We start from the raw sequence: 18831 nt of genomic DNA, 5'->3' as shown, positions 1-18831 counted from the left end.
TACTGTTTCTAAGGTGCAAGCCTGCTGACAAATATCTGGTAATGCGGTGAATACACTTCAGCTAAACCCCAATGTCATATAGACACTACATTAAAATATGGTGGCTTAAGATGATTCTCATGCCGCAGCTTCTTTACTTCTTGCACAATGCCCCGTCATGATCCAATTTAAAACTTTTAGACTTGTGAATTACATATTCCGCTCCATCCTTTGGAATGGCCATCCACCGAGGATCCATCTGGAACATCTACAGTGCCCCAAGGATGATGGTGGCATTGCTCATCCCAGCCGCTCTATTACTTAGCAACACAACTGAACATCTGGTGGGCTGCACCGCATCCATAGTCGAGGGGGACTCCGCATTTCTTAGCTCTACTGCCCAGATAGCCCTTTCATATACACATAGGAACTCAATTCCCAAGGGGCTGAAATCTCAGGCTTTTGGTAAACCCAATAATTGCTTCCCCACTTACAACTTGATGCAAAAGATTTGGAATAAGGCTAGGTACCTGCTGGGAGTAACGGGATTTACTAAATAAAGTCCAATTTGGCAAAATTCCTTTTATGTTGAGCTTACTAAACTGCAGCAGGGTATTCACTGGAAAAACTTTGGAATTACCCACCTGTACCATATTTTTAAAGATGGGGTCTTATTACCCGTCTCTGAACTGCAAAACTCATTTCAGTTATGTGAATATATGTACTATTATTATGTACAATTACGACACGGTATCAGGGCAATGGGGAGACACTCCTGATTGGCGCTTATCTCCTACACCACACTTTAGCTTGATTTTTACTGCCAAATCCTCTAAGGGTTTAAACTCATACTGTTATTCCATGCTTTTGTCTGAATACCTTAAGAAATACCCCCTGAAGGTTTCGACACTTGTGAAAGAGATCTGGGCCCCATGTCAGGTGATCAATGGGAGGGGGCCTTTGAGGCAGTTACTACTTGTTCTCAAAATTGTCACACTTATATATTCTACTCAGAGTGCACTATACCCTGCTGTGTTTGCATAAAATGGGTATCCAGCCAGATCCCCGCTGCCCTAAATGCCAATGTGATCGTGGCGATCTTATACACCTACTATGGTGTTATCCCAAAATTAATCTCTTTTGGAAGGGGGTGGTAGACACCATTAACTTGGTGTTTCAGGCTAATATACAATTAAACCCTTGTGTTGCTTGCTGAAATTATTGGGGGATGCAGAACCCAGAGAATTTTTCCAAGAAGCTGTCTCCAGAGCCCTGTTTATGGCTGTAAATTACTTTTGATTTATTGGAAATCTACAACTCCTTGCAGGAATCCAATCACTCTCTTGGTGACTCCCTACGCTTAGGAAAATACATATATCAACATAGAGGTTGCCCTGGATAATTTGAAAAGTTCTGAGCTCTCTGTCTTGATACCCCTGTCTAAGCCCTCTGGAGCTTGTCCAAATGCAACTCCTATGGGGCCTTTCGGGCTGATGCCTATGTTTAAAGCTGCTTTCTTTGTCTGTATAGGATATGGTGAATTCTTTATAATTTTCAGCACATATGTGATGTAGTACCATTACCTGAATAATATGATTATGTACCTGATTGCATGATCCAGAGCTATGTTTTATATTTTATGTTTTGGGTGCTTGGCAGCACTAAACTGCTGTATTATTTTTCTTTTGCTTATGTTCAAATAAAACCTTTTCTAATTAAAAAAAAAATATATGGTGGCTTGACCAAACATGTCTGTTAATGCTTGTTATACCTTAGAAAATAACCATGCAAATATCTTGATCTGCTGGTCTGGTTTCAACTTGACCTGTCTTCTGTTTTCTGTTATGACTCAAATTCTCTCAATTGACTCAACTATCGCTCTCGGTTATACCTCTGCTTTGAATTTTGGCTACTGTCTGTCTGCCTGGTTCTTCGACTTCAGCTGTACTAAACCTGACTACAACACCCTTTTCTGATGTTGATATTCATGTGCAGTCCTGTCACCTGTCAGATGATGCCACTTGGTCAGTCCAGAGCAGTATTTCTCAGCCTTTTTTAGTCAAGACATCCCTTAAAATACTGTAAGGTACCATATTCTAAAATGTAAAAAACTAAACTTATAGATTTACATAACACAGCAACATCTACACACGTAGGGCATCCAACATTAGAAGTGGTTTATTCTTCCAAAGCAAACTGGACACTGGTACTGTTTAGTATTCCAGAGTTTCTCTTTTCCCTCAGTTTCTCTACCTCACTTAGCTAATCTGACACCAGTGGTGATGAAGAGAGGGGCAGGGGAGCGGTAAACAAGGATGTTGTGCAGGTACCTGTGTCTTCCTTATCAACCGATGATGTTATTGGTTGTTAGGATGACTCCAGTTATAGGGTTGTATTGATGCACAATGAAAACCTGTGGCGTTGTGTAATTAAAAGACAGGCTTGATCCACCCGCTAGCTTGTATAAAATGTTTGGGCAATTTTTAGGCATTTTACCAAGTCACCCTTGAGGACACCTGAAGGACTGGTCCAGGGGGCTGCATCTTGGGAGCTCACACACACCTATGTTCTAACCATCTTTGCAGGGGCACAATAGTGTGGTTCTGGCACTTATTGCACTGTGTACCACTAAAGGTTCCAATATTAATCTTTTCTTGTTGATTGGCCATTACAACCATTCATGATGGTAACTAGGTCCTAAAATGGCTAACATGAGGGCACCTTAAAAGTTTTTTTAAATAATGTTCTAAGTTTACCAGTTGTTTTTTTTTTGTTTAATAATTTTGATTGCAAAGCAAAATAAAATAAAACAAAACAAAACAATACAAAGAAGCTCTCATGAGAATGAGAAAACAGGGTACCATATTGGCTCACCTCACAGTCAGGCAGTAGACAAGAATTCGTGGAGATCACAAAGGTACCAGTAGTAACCCAAAAGCTATGACAAATACATACACCGGTATGGCTTACATAGGGAGCGTCATTTTCAGTTATCTGAAGTAAGAGCAAAGGTGGAATAAATCAAAGAGGGGAAGCGGAGAGAGAGAGAAAGAAATGGGGGAGCTAAAGAGACGAGAAGGGTCAGATGAGCAGTGGTTGATGCCAGACCTATGATAAAGGAAAACCATAATAAACAGCGAATAGCCACATTTACAATAGAGAGCCATCAGAGTCCTGAGATGGTAGCACAATACAAAGAAGTGGTTTTGAACTTAAACCAACAGGCCCTTATTTTAGAGTGATTGTCAGTAGTGCCCCTGGCAGTATGCATAAGTTCTTCTAGAAGACATAGATCATCTACTTTACACAGCCACTAGGTCATAGTATGTACAGAGCGTTGTCCCCAGTAAAACAGGATCAAAGATTTATCATCATTTTATAGATGCTGGGTTAACAGTCTCTTATAGCGGCCTATTGATTCTGCTGTACAATGAAATAACATTGACCAAGGATCAAGCCTTACATTGTCGCCTTGTAATAGAGGAATCATGTCATCCACTGCCTGCCAGTACACATGAATGAGTAGGCAAGCCCACCAAATATGACCATGCGTGGTGCAGCCTCCACACTCCCCCCACTTTAACTGTTGTATAATGCCAACGGATAAGAAGTTTGTAAATTTGACAGTTGTTAATCACAATTAGCAGAAAGTTGGTCCTGCAATGTCTGTATTTGGACTTTTGTTCTGTTAACATCCAAATATGTTGTTTAAACTTGTTTTTATAGAATTCTTAGTAGTGTAGGATCTGCAGTTCTCCATTAAAAATGCTGGAAACAAAAAAAACATATGACCTTATGCTTATTTCAATCTATAGGCTTTATGTTCTTGAAAAATAATTATCTTTACATAACTTCATCATTAGACTGACTGAGATTGTTAAAATGACCGCTTTATAGTAAAAACAGACAATTGATTTGTTAGAATAATGCTGTATGTTAAGATAACAAGTGACACGGTTTACCACCAAATCTTAGTAATGTAAACATATGTATTTGCAGACACTGTAAATAAATGCAGGATGCCTAAAACAATTTTACATGATGTAACGGCCTTCTTTAGTCTGGTAATTTACATAGCACAAGAATGGCTCCTATTTTCGGTCATTGCAGATTTCATGGAATGTGAGAGTGCATAGAAAGCCCTTGGAAATTGTATACTTTCCATGGTAGATTTAGTAAGTGTAACCCCATATTGTATTCTTTTATCCTTTTTTTTTCTCTCCTTTGTGAAGAGGGATTAAACCAAAAACCCTTTGTAGTGCATATGTTTATACAAAGTAAATACACCTGAAGCATTGCAAAGAAACACTTAATGAACTAAAGCAAATTGTGGTTTTCATTACATTCCCGTGTCATTTTCACCAATAACCTAATTGCCTGGAATGGCATGTTTTCTTAAGGTTATGTCCTAGACTTGAAGAGGAGGTATTCAGTGTGTTCAGCAATAACAGTGGTATGTGTAGGGAGGTAAAAGTGACAGATTTACATATCTTTCCCGATAAACAGTGTTACTGTTTGTTTTAAAGTGTGGCATATGTGTGGGGTTGTCTTATTATATTTCAGTAAATGGAAGGTCTGTATTTATTACCAAACATATGCTGTGGTTGTGTTAATTTCCTCTTATTGAGCTCTTTTTTTAAAAAAAAATAAGTAAGCTTTACTTTACTTTTATTTAAAGACCATTCCAAAAAAAAAAAATGGTATTCTCCGGGGTGTGGAAATTTTTTAAAAAACTACTTGTCCAGGGACTAAATCAGTGCCCCAGTCTACTTGTCCCTCATGACAATCTACTTGTCCTGATAAAAAATGTATTTTTTTAACCAAAACCGTACTTAAATCTGCTTTAACCACTTCCAGTCCGGGCGCTTTTACCCCCTTTCTGTCCAGGCCAATTTTCAGCTATCATTGCTATCACACTTTGAATGACAATTGCGCGGTCATGCAACACTGTACCCATATAAATTTTTTTGAGACAGATAAAGCTTTATTTTGGTGGTATTTATTCACCACTGGGATTTTTATTTTTTTGCTATGTTAATTTTAAAGTCCAAAAATTTTTTAAAAAAGTGTTTTTCTTATAAAATTTTGCAAATAAATAGTATTGCATCATAAATCTTGGCCCAAATTTATTAGATATTTTAAGTAAAAAAAAAAATAACCGAAATTAGTTTATAACCAAAAATTATAATTTTTAAACATTTTTTTTATTTTTTTTTGTTTTTTTTATATTATTTTTTATTTATTATTTATTTTTTTTACATACTGTCACCCTAGCAGCTATTGAGAACTACTGAGTGAGCTGTGATTGGTCACAGCTTGTCACATGGTACAAGGCTGTTGTGAATAGCCTTGTACCATGTAACATCTGTGATCATTCACAGATTTCAAACGTAGTAAGCAATGATGTCACAAGTGACATCTTGCTTACTACTCTGCATGCGATCACTGATTGGCCAATCAGTGATCACCTGATCGGGACCTCATACGGAGGACACAGCGGGCACCGGATTGTGGTGCTGCGTGCTCCCAGGGAGCATGCACATGCAGGGTTTATAAACAATGGCCGGATGGGAGGTGGTTAAGTAATGCCTGGGTCTTTTAAAAACAAAAGGGGCGTTATGGTGACTTAAACATTTAATATTTTTAACATTGCACTGCTTATCTCCGCCTCACCCCCCTGCCTGTCTCCAGCACTGCATCCAGAAACTAGCAGGGAAGGGAGAGACCTTGCAATGTAATGAGCTCTGATTGGGTGCTTGTCAGTAAAGGGGGAAGTCAGGCTTATCCTTTATCCCTTTCGCTGCCAGAGCTGTTTTTGCGTTTTTTGCATGTTTAAAAAATAATTTAAGGCCTGAAGGTTGCACAAAACTCCAAAACATTATATATTTTCTGAAATCAAAGACCCTAGAGAATAAAATAGCAGTAGTTCCAATTTTTTTTGTCACATGATATTATCACAAAGGTCTAGGAAACGCAACATTTCAGTAAAAAATACACTTAAGTTAATTTTAGGGCACAAAAAGCAATAACTTATCCATTTTTTTGGAAAATATAAAAGATGAGGTTACATCGAGTAAGTAGATATCCAAAATTTCAAACCTTAAATTTGCGTGCGCATGTGAAATGGCAACAAACTTTAGTACCTTTTTCTATAGGTGATGCTTTTAAAGCCCCTTATAAGTCATCGGATTAATGTTACAGAGGAGGTCTGGTGCTAGAATTATTTCTCTCATTCTGGTGTGTGCGGTGATATGGAACATGTGTATCGCAATTGTTGTTTTCATATTTAGGCGCCCCAGCGCATGCTTTTACGTTTGTATGTGCGTACATATGTTGGGGTGGGGGCCTTGAAAAATCTTGGGGGTTTATATGCTTGGGTGTAACTTTTTTAAAAATAAAAGATTTTTTTTTCAGCACATAGGGGACAAAAATTCCCTATGCGATAGTTTTTGAAGACGGGTTCTCTTTTTTGAGACATCCATGGTCTAAAAGACCCTGTATGTCACCCCTGTGCTCCACTGAATGTAATGCAATGCACATCGCACTACATTACATTCTTTCCCGGCCTCGATGGCTGGGAATCTGTCAATGGAGACCTGGAAGTGAGGTCCACTCTCCTCCCTCCCCTATACCCGCCAGCAGCCACTGACTCGTCCTGGGCCTGCAGATGGGCAAGCGGAGCCTGGGAGACATAGCGGGCAGGGGGGCGGAGGTGGGAGACATAGTGGGCTGTGTGGAAGCAATCAGGCGGCAGCGCTGCTGCCTGAATGCTTCCACCTGACAGGTGAGCCCTGCTGCGGGCAGCGGGGCTAAAAGTATAACAAAACGACCTGCCTAGCTCCCGGAACTACGTGTCCCAGGCGTCGGGCGATATAAATTGAACATCCCTGTATTCTGATAAGTGCTTGCAGTTAAACCATTAAATGATAGTCTCTGACATGTGATTTATTTTTTTCTTAATTTCATGCACTATTATTTATATATTTCTCTCAATGGGAATATTGTCGAACTGAAAAAGTAAAAGTTCCTGGGAAAAACTGGCAGGGATACTTAAAATATTATTTTAGTCACATGGTACACAATTATCTTTAGACCTCATTCACACTAGACTTTTTTCAGCTGCTCCTAGGGGCATCTGGCATTTTTATACCTGGTTCTAAATGCCCCTGCATGTTAACCTATGTGTCCATGCACACAAAAGCTTTTAGAGGAGTTTAGAGGCAGGGGCATTTAGAGGAAAAAAAAAGAAAAACTCACTGCCAGCACTTCCAGGAGCAGCAGCGTTTTGGCAGAAAAATGTTTCAAGTGTAGAAATGTGTCTGAACTCAAGTTAATTCTAGGCGCTTTTAGCGCTTGAGCTTTGGAATTGATTTATTTGGCCAATAAAACAAATTGACAAACAAATGCTTATGCAGCTAAATGTGCCTAGAAACTCTTACAGCGATCAAGCATTTTTACTGCCAAAATGCTGCTGCCAGGGGGAAAGGCATCTAGGAGAGATAGAGAAATGTCTAGTGTGCATGGGGCCCTCAAAGAAAAGCCTACAAAAACGTTTCATGCACCCTTTGCAGTGTTCTAGTTTGCATATACGAGTGATGCCATCAGTCAGAGCTGAGTGAGTCAAGGTGAGTGACATCATGGCCAGAGACAAGTAAATCTTATTATACTGTTTAATATAGGCCAAAGTTAAAAAGGTAGCCTTTTTAATACCACTTTAAAGAACAATAATAGTAATAATATTAACTAGTTGCCGAACGCAGATAGCTGAATGACAGCTGCACTGTGGCTGGCCATTTCTGGGAGGGCGTCATATGACATCCTCTCTCCATGATCACTATGTCCTATGGACACAGCTGATCACGTGATGTGGTAAAAGGCCAATCACAGCGGCCTTTTACCACATGATCAGCCGTGTCCAATGACACGCTGATCACAGGGAAATGCAATTGCCGATTCTCGGTTGCACTTTCCTCACGCTGTTAGAACACGAGGAAAGTACTGCTGAGAACTGGCAGTTGTCAGAGCAGGGATCGGCACCGATCATCAGGCCACTGATGATCAGTGCCCTGATGATCGGTGCCCAGCAGTGCCACCCACCAGTTCCACCCACCAGTGCCCAGCAGTGCCACCCACCAGTTCCACCCACCTGTGCCCAGTAGTGCCACCCACCAGTGCCCAGCAGTGCCACCCACCTGTGACACCCACCAGTGCCCAGCAGTGCCACCCACCTGTGCCCATCAGTGCTACCCACCAGTGCAGCCCAGCAGTGCTGCCAGTCAGTGCCCAGCAGTGCCATCTATCAGTGCTGACTATCAGTACCCATCATCAGTGCTGCCTATCCGTGCCACCTCATTAGTTCCGCCTATCAGTGCCACCTATCAGTGCCCATCGGTGCAGCCTCATCAACGCACATCAGTGAAGGAGAAAAATTACCTGTTTGCAAAATTTTATAATAGAAACAAAGAAACTTTTTTTTTTCAAATTTATTGTTTTTTTTTGTTTATAGCGAAAAAAGTAAAACACCCAGTGGCAAGTAAATACCACCAAAAGAAAGCTCTATTTGTGAGGAAAAAATGATAAAAATTTCATATGAGTACAATGTTGCATGACCGCGCAATTGTCATTCAAAGTGCGACAGCGCTGAAAATTGGCATGGTAAGGAAGGGGGTATAAGTGCCTCGTAGGCAAGTGGTTAATATGTAAACTGTCCGCTTAACAAATCCCACTGTAATTATGAATAAAGTATTCACTTTGAAGGGGAACAAATAATGAAAAACAAAGGGCACAAACGCTTAACTGCATTATTTTCAGCACTTTACTGAAAGATAAAAGATATAAATTATACCCACAAAACCATTGTGAATGACAGCATTGTATAAAACTAAGGAACCAAAAGCTAGCCCATCATTAGAACTCCTCAGGTTCCAGGGAATGATACCACTAGTTGACGCATTTCAGAGAAGAAGCCCCCTTCTTCAGAGCAGAACTTTTTTAATATTTGTGCAGTTACAAGATTCCCCAATCTGTTTACCTTCATTAAATCAACCCCTATATATCCAATGTTGGGTGTTTAGTTCATGATGACTTTTACCAGACAACATACACAGTTTCGAAAGACCTCATCAAACAGCATGTGGAAGCTTTGAAATCGATTTAAGCTGGCCCCTTTTAGTTTTAGGCCATACAGTGTGAAGAAGTTGTGTGTTTATGTTGCCCAGGGGCACCAGCAAGTGTCAGGGGTTTACATATAGCCGTCTGTACAAATCAGTGACAAGCTCTAGCTGCATACCCCGCAATTGCATGTGTACAAGGATGGTTAAGAGGCCCTGGATACAGACCGTCTGTGTCCAGAGCTGCTCTTATAGCCCTGTATGCATGCAGACAATGGGATGTGCAATTACACAGATACCCATCACTTCCAGGTGCTTCTTGACCGCATAAACGCATACCTCACTTGTATAAATAAATTAACCTGTTTGGACAGTATTTTAGCTGCATGAAATTCCCTGCATATCAGTGGGATAAAAGGAGACGGGCATATTTAGCCATTGGCTGCATTTTACAGTGCTGACAGTCTTAACATTGGGAGTGTACTGACAGCAGGAGAAAACAGAGTGAGCAGGGTAATCACCTAGGTGAGGTCTTTATGAGTGTGGTGATTTTCCTTCACTGTCTAGTCAATACACTGGGGAGTCCATTGGTGACTAAGCTGCATTGCTTAACTGCAGTTGCGAAAAGTGAGGTCAAACTTAAAGGGCCCCCCTCTACTTTCGAAGATAATCCTCCAACCGGGCAGGAGACATTTAGCAAAACCATTCTTGCTTCCATTTATTTCCATTCTTGTTATGATTAGAGTCACCATGCACATTTTTGGATTAGAAATGCTTGCAAAGCAAAAGTGTTGGAAGTATCATGGCTTCTGTCCAGAATGCAGATACTAACAGACACTCCAGAGAGAAATGAAACAAAATATGCCTATAAATCTGTGACATTTGAAGAGAGTATCAGTGGGTTGACTTTTCATGCTATATAGTTGTATAAACACATCTATCTGAATTTGTCTCTAGAAGATATTAGTGTAGATCAGCCATTCTCAACCAGGATTATGGGGAATTTGTCACGTGGGTGTTCCTTGATTTTTGGCTGATTGACACCTCTATCTGATGGTGCCTGCAATAGTTCTAGCACTAGCGCTACTTAGCAGAGCCAGTGCCATGGGATTTTTTTAGCTGTCTTTTAAGAGTGGCATTCTAACCACACTGTATAGCGTGTATTCTTTCCATTGACCACCAAAGTAACGGGGATTTTTCATTGACCCAGAATAATTTTTAGTAAAGGCTTGTACACAAAATTACAAAAATTTTACAAAAAAATATGCAAGTGGAACAATCGGTCCATAATCTGTTTGTTAGTATAGTGCTTTCGACAGCCAATTACAACTTTTCAGGTGGAAAAAAAAAAAAAAGACGGTGCAAGCTAGAAGATGTTTGTTAACATGACGTCCGATTTTTGATCAATGTGTACAGTAGTTGTATGGAAATAATTAATATCAACTATTTGAAAGATTGATTGTTAATACTGCACACGATTGGAAACAAAGAATGAGCCAGACGAAAATGGCAATGAAAATAAAAGTCATAGCCAAGGAAGAACTTTCATATTCTGGCTCATTAAAAACCAACAAACAGTGAACAGTAGCATTGTTTTTGGGGCAATAAGTATGTAGCTAAGTTTGCCTACAGTTGCCTTTGTCATTTGAAAATATTCATACAAGTGGAAAATTGGATGATCATTTGTCTGAGTTTTTCATAGTGGGTACTAGGCTTAAGGGTTCTGAGAGACCTGAAAATTATTTTAGAATCTCAATTTAGATGAACCGTATTAATATGTGGCATTGCTCCTACCTCCTCTGAATATCCCTGCTCAGTGTTACTTAGCTGCTTCAGTCACATTTTTGTTTGCTGGGAGCCCCTTGAACTTTGGTCAACATTAAACTTTTAGCCTTGTTGTAACCTATATATTGTGTAATAACATACAGCTGTTTTGTTGTCCTCTGCACCGAGGTCTGTTAACGCATTTTTTGGAGGGTTAAGGTAGTGTTGAAAGCAAAGGCATTAGTGCTTATATTTGGAGTTGGGAAATGCATACCTTTGCGAATCATGACATCTGTCAGAATAGCTAAATTGTTTACAGAACACCAAATTACTATGAAATGAAAGTGTTGACAGACATGGCACCCACAATACTTCTCCTTTTTTCTTCTAAACATCAACATATAGTCCGAATCCAGTCCTTCATATGTCTAGGCATTCAGAGGCACATGAACGGGAGTGTAGTGAATGATAAATGTGGGAACACATGTACATTGTACTTTGGCTACAGAAGGGACTGGTAATGTCTGGGAACCTCTTTATAGGCTGTATTTCAGTCAAGGAAAAGAAAACGTGAGAATTCAACAAAAACAAACTAGTCTTCTTAGAGCAAAATTTAATATGTCTGCGGAACTGCACTTTTTTTTTTACCTCATTGATAGTTTTACCTCAAATCATAGGTTTTTCATTTTGGAAAACAATTTTGTTGGCAGAGATGCACTTTCAAATCTGGTGGAAGAGCAATAGTTACTGCTGAGATTAAATGTAGATAGTGTGATAAAATTTACCAATGATTGGAGGTATAAATGGTGCAATGTTTCATACAGCTGTAATTTTTTAACGGTACATACGACCGTAAACATACTTTCTCTGTAAACCTTCGCCATGCATGGATGGGTGAAAGGATTTTGTTACCCACTTCAGATAGATGTATTCAGGTTCAGTGATCAGAGTTGCTGATCAAGTGCAATGCTCAGAGCTCCAAAGTTCATTAAGCCACTACAACACTATAATTAATTTTTGATGACTTGACTTCCATATGAATATGGATTAAATACTAATAGGAAGAGCATGACATGATGAAGATTGTATTGTGTGGCTGTTCCTTTTTTAGTGTTTTCCATTAGTTAACATTGGGGCGTTTTTAGCAGTACGACTCATGTGTGACCATCAAGTACATGGTAATTTAAGGACTTTTCAACATCCTATGTCTGGGTGGCTGAGGAAACCTTGTGCTTGCTCAGTGGAACCTGTAGCGTAAATAATTTTCAGACACACTAAAGGGGTAGCTCATCCACAAAGAATGTCACGACTTTAAAACCTAATGAAATTTGTGGCCAGGAGGTTAATGGTGGCACTATGCCAAGCATAACTGTCATAATGTTTACTTTACTTTCTCCTGTTCCTCAGAATTTTGGAATTCACAGAAGGGGCTTCCTCTCTTTCTGGAGCTGACCTTCGCAGTAATACCTTTTTGCCACTAGATGTGTTTAGTCTTCCAAGATAAGTGAAGGCAAATGTCACTTAATCTACTTCCATTGGGCCCTACTTGATCGGGGAATTATTGCATTGAAGGATATTCACATGTCACCACATGAGCATTGTTCAGTGCAGCAATAATGATCACCTCCACCATCAGATTTTGGTCAAATCTAGAGTTCCGATTCAAACTTCATTAACCCCCCCATTTTTTTCTCTTTTTTGTTCTCTCTCTTTTCCCCTTTCCATTTTCATCGTCAGGCAATAGTCATGCTACATTTTATTTTACAGTTATAATTTATTACGCACACCTGGCTGAGCCTACTTTGGCCTTTTCATCCCTCACTCTACCCCCCCACCCTGTCCTATCTTTTTTTATGGACGTCGGAACACCCAAACCTTGCAAACATGAGTCGGGTTGTACCTCTGCTGCGTTTCCATGCTATTTCACCTTTTACCCACCATAATGGCTACTTCTAAATTTACTATTTACGCTTTAGTGAATACTTGGAGGGAGTTTGACCCTTGAACACAGGACTATACCTACTATTCAGCACCTCACAATTGCCACACGCAAATAGACTATTTTCTCATCCCTCAAACATTCATTCTGGATGTCCTAACGTCAAGATTTTGTCCACATCATGGTCTGACCATTCACCCCTTCTACTTACCTGCAAATCTGCCCCTCAGCACTACTCTTGGCGTCTTAACGACTCCCTTATCTTTTGATGAAATGGCTGGAACTAGCCGAGAATCCATCTCCACCTATATTGCTGACAATACTGAATCGACTTCCTCTCCCACGATTTTGTGGGAAGCTCACAAAGCTACACTTAAAGGGAAACTTATATAACTTGCATCCTGTAAGAAGAAGGAAAGGGAACCCTGCAAAGCATCTTTATCTTCTACCCTTGCACACTTGGAAGCTCATTTAAAGTGTTCTGCTTTGCCGCTTTACGCAAACGGCTGAAAGCCACCAGAGTGGAACTGAATTTTCTGCTTGATGACAAGGAGGAAAAGCAGATTAGATGATCTTGGTGTAAATATTATGCATTCGCCAGTAAGCCAGGCCCAATGCTGGCTAACTTATCAAAGCCCATACCCGAGACACTAAACAGATCATGTTACACTTACCTAACAAAGTCCCCATAGCTAATCCTTCCAAAATGGAAAAAAGTGGACACTTTTACTTCAGTTTTGTCCACATTGTATCAGCCATTTTCAGAAGGACCTGGCGGATGCCCTATTTCGAGATATCCATCTCCCTGACCTTTCTCAATCTATATCTGATAAAATTAAGGCTGACATTACGGTCACTGAAGTCCTTGCGGAAATTAAAACACTAAATATGCAAAAAAACCCTGGACCCGATGACTTTTCAGCATTATATTACAAAAAATTTTCCGACATCCTTGCTCCCCATCTGACTAACTTATTCAACCACTTACGTTCTCATTCTGATCTACATTTGTCATCCACAACGGCCCAAATAGTCATGGTCCCGAAACCTGGAAAGGTGGGTTATATCCCCTTTAGGCAGGCTCCTGATAACACTCTCAAAGTGATTAATCTTATCCATTTGCTGCATTACACTCGAACCCCCCGTTATGGTTATCGGCCTAGATATTCATAAGACATTCGATTCTCTATCCTGGGAGTATGTGCATTATGTTTTAAATAAATGGGATTTCCCAACTGTTTTTATGTCCTGGCTGGGGGCTCTATATCATAGGCCCTCTACCATGGTTCGTTACCTCTCTCGACAATCTCCCTCCTTTCCAATCCACAGGGGTGCCCACCAAGGGTGTCTTTTATCCCCTATACTTTTCATCCTAGCCCTGGAACCCCTTTTACACCTCATTATATCTAACCCAGATATCAAAAGGGTTACAGGTGCCCAACAATCATTGAAGGTTAGCTCATTTGCAGACGATATGCTACTGACTCTAAGCCAGCCTCATACTACTCTACCTGTCCTTTTTTCTATCCTTACCCACTTCTCTAATATTTCTGGCCTGGTAGTAAATGAAGACAAATCATCAGCCATTAATATATCCCTCCCTGAGGTGGAGATCGCTTTATGAAAACAAAATTATAATTTCACTTGGTCTACTACCCACTTAGATTATTTAGGGATCCATCTTACCAAATCCTATCACACCCTCTATGAAGCTAACTACATCCCAACCTTTCACTCCTTTAAAGCTTTACTTACATCCTGGTCTCACCTCCACCTTTAATTGGCAGAATCAATGCTGTAAAAATGGCAATTCTTCCAAAGCTTCTATACCTATTCTGAACCCTTCCTGTCCCTGTCCCCTCTTATGCCCTTAAGTCATTTCAGAATTATGTTCTGAGATTTTTTCTGGGGATGCCCTACCACAGGAGATGTCCTCCATACATGATGGACGTGTCCTATGCTTTCCCAGTTCTGGTACTTAAATTCTTACATTCTTTATTTACCTGTCCCTTCCCAAGGGACCTGTGACATGTCCTTCTGCACTTGAGACCCCCGGGCCTCACTAAAAAACTATTTAAACTGGTTACCTATGTGCTACTGGCAGCAAAACAAACCATAGCGAAAGCTTGGAAACAATAGTTCATACCCTTTAAGGAAGTTCACCTAAAATTCTTTTTCATTAATGAAAAGCTCTCCAGCATTCTTCTGGATACCCATGAGAAGTTAAAATATGGACTCCATGGATTCAACATGCCCATTCTTCTATATCAACAGCCAGTTTTACATCGCTATAAATACAGAGACCCTACAGCTCGGGTTCGGGTACTCCTGATGTCCTCCTCTTGCTCCTTTAATTTTCTTTCCCCCTTCTTGTTTTCCTTTCCTGCTCTTGGCTCTCCCGCAGGGACAATTTATGGTTTGTTCTTATATACTCTTTTGATTGATCCTTAGCTCAGTGTATTTTGTACACAGATATCACCCTCGCTGACGCCTGATCTTGTGTTATAGGCGTGTGGTTTTTCTTCTGTTATCCATATTGTTTCATTGTTATGAAATGATTAGTGTACCTTCTGACTTGCCAACTATGTTGACATTTGTTGTGGCTTTACCATTTTATGCACATTCGCATTTGACTTGTCAATCATTGATTTCACACTTCTACCTGTATACATGACTGCGGTTGCCACTGTATTTTCTAAGCACAAAATTTTTTCAATAAAAATCTATTAAAATCAAAACAAAAATATGAGTGGCCAATGGGAAGAATGCCTTTTTGTCCTGTTTCATACATGTACCAGTCATAGGAAACTGAATCAATCTACACATCAATCTTTCCGCTGCACTCTTCTCAAAAGCTGCAGGAAATGAACACATGGGAATGTCCCACCTCAACAAATCCAGCTGACACTGTCCTATACCCCTTGGGTGGTAACCCTTCTTACATAAGCCCTATGACCTGTAATGCCACAGCCTCCCCCTCGAATGCATTGCACAGTTTGACAACCACTGCTTTAGTATTAATTCAAGCCATCAAAGTATCTGAGTTTGCTGCATAAAACATCTTAAAAACAAATACAGTGCCCTAGATGGATACAGTTAAGATGTAATCTTGCAACTTCAAATACAGAGTTCCTTTCATGGAACTTATAAGCCACTTTGTACCTGCCGCTGACCTGCAAACAAGATTATGTTAATGACATAAAATACAAAAGCAAAATGTATACCTAATATTCCCCAAGTCTATAGGAAATGTCATAAATGGTTGTAAATAGTTACTTATGGCTTGCTGCGACCACTCCAGGCTTCTTCTCTTGTGGCTTATGATGTCACCCAGAACGCCTCCAGAGGAATTTACTGGTTCCTTACTAGTGGTTTGGCATGTACATTTCTTCACCTTATTATTGTTATGACAGTGCACACAGAGTTTTACAGCCAATGTGAAACCAGATAACCTTTCTTTTCATTTTTCTTTACCATTTTATGGTCTCCACTAAATGAATTTTAGCAGGTCACCCACAAAAAAGGTGTGATTTACCCCTGCAAGTGCCAATGGGGGCCTGCTATGGATTTCTGGAAATGTATAGCAGGCCCCTCCATTATTGACGTGAAAGCCGTACTCTTTTTCTATATGTCTTGTAAAATGAAGCAGTTAAATTAATCCATCTGGCATAGTTTTTAAGCTAGAGTTTATAGTTAACGCCTGGCTTTGGACACTTGATGCTTGGCCTTAGTTTATAGAATCATATGCTTTCTTTCTTTGTTTCCTTTTGGCACATTGTTTCCTCTGTCCACATTACTGTTGTGTTTTATCTTTATTTTAATGCCAGTTAAACTAGCATTCATTTTTTTTTTCATTTGGAAATAAAAAGTAACACAGAAGTCTTTTTTTAGGTTTCTACGGAAACCTTCAACAATAGTGGCCATTTGTAAATCTGAAATTTACAATGCCGCCCATAAACTGTTTATTAAAAACTTTTCCCAAAAACTTCAGTAATTGAATTTAGAACTGAACTAAAAATTATCTTAACAATGACAAAACATTTACTTGTATATGCTTACATTAAAGTACACTATATTGCTAAAAGTATTGGGACACCCCTCCAAATCATTGCATTTAGGTGTTCCAATCACCTCCACGGCCACAGGTGTATAACATAAATCACCTAGGAATGCAGACTGCTTCTACAAATATTTGTGAAAGAATGGGTCACTCTCAGGAGTTCAGTGAATTCAAGCGTGGTACCGTGATAGGTTGCCATCTGTGCTATAAGTCAATCCGTGAAATTTCCTTGCTACTAAATATTCCATAGTCAACTGTTAGTGGTATTATAACAATGTAGAAGCACCTGGGAACATGCCATGTAAAATGACAGAGCAGGGTCAGCACATGCTGAAGCGCACAGTGCGCAGAAGTGGCCAACTGTCTGCAGAGTCAATAGCTAAAGACCTCCAAACTTCATGTGGACTTCAGATTAGCACAATAACAGTGCTTCATGGAATGGGTTTCCATGGCCGAGCAGCTGCATCCAAGCCTTACACCAGTGGTGTAAAGCACGCCACCACTGGTCTGCAGAGCAGTGGTGACGTGTTCTGTGGAGTGACGAATCACGCTTCCCTGTCTGACAATCCGATGGGTGTGTCTGGGTTTGGTGGTTGCCAGGAGAATGGTACTTGCCTGACTGCATTGTTCCAAGTTTAAAGTTTGGTGGAGGGGAGATTATGGTGTGGGGTTGAATTTCAGAGGTTGGGCTTGGCCCTTTAGTTCCAGTGACAGGAACTCTTAAGGCGTCAGCATACCAAGACATTTTGGACAATTTCATGCTCCCAACTTTGTGGGAGCAGTTTGGGGATGGCCCTTTCCTGTTTCAACACATGACTGTGCACCAGTGCACAAATCAAGGTCCATAGAGACATGGATGAGCGAGTTTGGGGTGGAGGAACTTGACTGGCCTGCACAGAGTCCTGACCTCAACTAGATAGAACACCTTTGAAATGAATTAGAGCGGAGACTGCAGGCCAGGCCTTCTAGTCCAACATCATCCTGACCTCACAAATGCACTTCTGGAAGAATGGTCAAACATTCCCATAGACACACTCCTAAACCTTGTGGACAGCCTTCCCAGAAGAGTTGAAGCTGTTATAGCTGCAAAGGGTGGGCCAGCTCAATATTGAAACCTACTGACTAAGACTGGGATGCCATTAAGGTTCATGTTTGTGTAAAGGCAGGTGTCCCAATACTTTTGGCGATATATAGTGTATATCTAGAGTCAAACTGTTTTGTTTTAAATTTTGGGCTTAATAAGGAAAGGGTTAGGAACTCTTTCAGATGGCAGATTAACCCTCACTGTTTGTTCTGTTGACCATTGTAAAAAAGTGATGGTAAATCCAACAGTTGTTACATGAACCAATGTTGGGGAATGTCTTTTAATGGTTCAATTCCAGGACTGAAAGTGAGGGCACATCTACCCAAAAAAGCAGAAACAATCCACAGGGGTTTAACCTTTCCCTCCTCTGTCTAAAAGTAAACAAAAAGGTTTGGCTTTATATATACAGTTGTGTTCAAAATAATAGCAGTGTGTTGAAAAAAGTGAATAAAGCTCAAAATCCTTCTAATAGCTTTTATTTCCATACACACAAATGCATTGGGAACACTACACATTCTATTCCAAATCAAAACATGAAGAAAAATATAGCACATTTGTGTTGTTCCTCTAAAAAAAATGAAGAAAAGTGAATATTAGACTGTTAAAAAAAATAGTGTTTGTATTCTTCTTTACAAACTCAAACATTCACTATATAAACTGAAAAATGTTTGAAGATTTTGCTTTCCTTGGAATCACTTCATTAATATTTCGTTTTATAAGCACTGTTTCTGAGAACTGCTGTACATCTGTGTTGCATGGAGTCAACCAACTTCTGGGACCTGTGAACAGGTATTCCAGCCCAGGATGATTGGACTACATTCCACAGTTCTTCTCTATTTCTTGGTTTTGCCTCAGAAGCTGCATTTTTGATGTCACCCCACAAGTTTTCTATTGG

General features: G+C 40.0%; 1 protein-coding gene across 3 annotated transcripts in view; it reads left to right on the top strand.

Annotated features, from left to right (window-relative positions):
• Positions 1-18831, top strand: part of BBS9 (Bardet-Biedl syndrome 9) — a 488277-nt gene that overhangs the window by 441950 nt on the left and 27496 nt on the right. The window lies entirely within an intron of this gene.

Source organism: Staurois parvus, unplaced genomic scaffold (assembly GCF_062004578.1).
Source record: "Staurois parvus isolate SC_StPar_1 unplaced genomic scaffold, SC_StPar_1.0 ptg000020l, whole genome shotgun sequence".
In the NCBI taxonomy this organism is placed as follows: domain Eukaryota; kingdom Metazoa; phylum Chordata; class Amphibia; order Anura; family Ranidae; genus Staurois; species Staurois parvus.
Note: the sequence above shows the minus strand (reverse complement) of the source record. Positions and strands in the feature narration are given on the sequence as shown.